This window comes from Lissotriton vulgaris, chromosome 6 (assembly GCF_964263255.1).
Source record: "Lissotriton vulgaris chromosome 6, aLisVul1.2, whole genome shotgun sequence".
NCBI classification, from domain to species: Eukaryota; Metazoa; Chordata; class Amphibia; order Caudata; family Salamandridae; genus Lissotriton; species Lissotriton vulgaris.
The window spans coordinates 333,742,340-333,744,606 of record NC_141694.1 but is presented as its reverse complement, the minus strand read 5'-3'; positions in this window follow the sequence as shown (position 1 = coordinate 333,744,606).

The window sequence follows — 2,267 nt, the reverse complement described above, 5'->3', positions numbered from 1 at the left end:
TGGAGGAAAACGAAAGGGGGTGCCACCCCAAAGTGTTATTTCGTAAACTGTAGGCCCACATTGGAGCAGATAAACAACAGAGTGCTGGTAGACACTGGAGTGACTGCGCCCAGCTGCTTTATTACTAATACAAAATAATAAATTATTAGGCCTGTGATTGGGGATGCCATTGGCTAGATGAGTGTGGGCAGTTGTAGTGAGTGAGGTACATCAGGGCCCTCTCTTAGTCTCCATGTTAGTGTCACGTTTTAGCTTGACATCCTTTTCTAACGGTGACTTTTTCATGTTTTGCATTTACACAACCATGTACTGAGACGCTATTGTACATGCACATCACTTAATTTCTTAGTAAGTACTATCATCATGTTGTTTCTTTAGTTATTGCCGCTGCCTGTCGTGCTGCAGTTATAGGGTGCCTCAACATGCGCAACAGCATGCATTGGCTGGTGAAGGTCTCACACCTGATGCCGACTATCAGGCTTATATTGATTAATCAACAACTGAGAATCGTGCTGGTATCTCTCATCCTCATTGATCTTCTTAGAGTTTGTGATCCCAGCATGGCACTTTGGCTGTTGTTTTCTGGCAAAGGCACCACCTCCATTGGTAACTGGCCATGACCCACCACATGCAGATCGGCCCAGGCTGGCAGACATGCTGGTGGGCGACAGCTTTGTGGTTTTCATTTCCGCACTGCCATCAGGAGACAAGTAGCAACTCTGCCACGATGCATGACCACTCGCAGTACTCAGAGGTCATTGTGGCACTGCACAACATTGTTGGTTTCTGTAGCCGGACGGTCCTCAGGCAACCTCTTCAGCCCCCAAGCCAGTTGCCTGGCCTTCAATTGCCTGCCCGGAACCCATCAGAAATCAGGGTTGTTGACTAACAAACAATGTGTATTTCTTACCTCCTGTCCTCTGGTCACATGTATTTGTTTTGGGAGCCCAGGGCACAGTATTTATCAAGTCGGAGCTTGACCACAACGGACGGCGGAGCGCACAAGTTTTTAAGTGCGACCACTAGCCAGCCTGAGCCATGTCAACCACTTCTGAGCGCCTCTGCCAGAGGTCTGATTCCAGTATCGACAACTGGGTACTTGAAGGAAAAAGGCTGGCTGAACAGCAACGCAGTAATATATGAAGCACATGACAGTCTCTGCAGCATTTTAAAGGCTAGCCCAGTGGTAAGTCAAGTGGCCTTTCAGAGCTTTCAGTCTGTGTGGCCATGATACTTTTAGTAAATATTAGCAACGCCAATAGGCCTGGCTTTTATTTGTTGTAAGTTCAGAATGTTTGTCATATGGGTTAGGGCCCTTCCATTTCTGGTGCTCTGCAGCAATTTTAATATTTTCTCAGAATTTGTAGTTGCTCAAATGTGTGTAATTTCTGTTATTTATATGTTTCCCTCATCTTCATTGTTTTATTTTTGCTTGCAAGAAAATGTCACTCATAGCCATTGAATGTCACTCATAATTACACTGAAATTAGGAAAATGTCACACATAGGAATCTGAAACCATTGCGGCTATGCAAAGTGCAATTGGAACAGTGCTTTTATTATATAAATAGCCTCGGTGCTACATTTGGCAGAGAAGCACTTCTGATGTGATAATCCTGGAACTGGGTACAATCAGCCTGATTCATGTACGTGCCGTTTTGCGTGGCCCTAATAACGAATCATAGCGACTCGCTATTGAGGACACGCAAAACGGCATTCATGTAGGAATTGCTAAATAAATAGCGATTCCTACATGTTCTCTATTTGCGAGTAGCAATTTGCTACTCGCAAAAAAAGGAATAACTCCCCATTCATTCCTATGGGCCAAAAGGCTCATAGGAATGAATGGGGAGTATCCCTTATTTGCGAGTAGCAATTTGCTACTCGCAAATCAGATAGCGATTTTAAGGGTGCCAGGGGTGTCCAAAGGACACCCTGTAGCACCCCTTAAATGCAAATTGTAACAGTTGATGCGCACACACATGTCCAAAGGACATGTGTGTGTGTAACATGCAACTCAGAAAAATGCATTTAAATGCATTTTTCTGAGTTTTCGCAATTTACCGCGAGGTCTGACCTCGCGGTAAATTGCACCTAGAAATAGCGAAATCGCAAATTGAAATAGGATGTTGAATAGCATTTAAGGAATCTCAAATAGAGATTCCTTAAATGTCATTTCCTCGCACATTTGCGACATCGCAATTAGCGATTTTTGCTTTTGGGATGCTGAATCCCAAAAGCAAAAATCGCACTCGCAAAGGGCCGGAT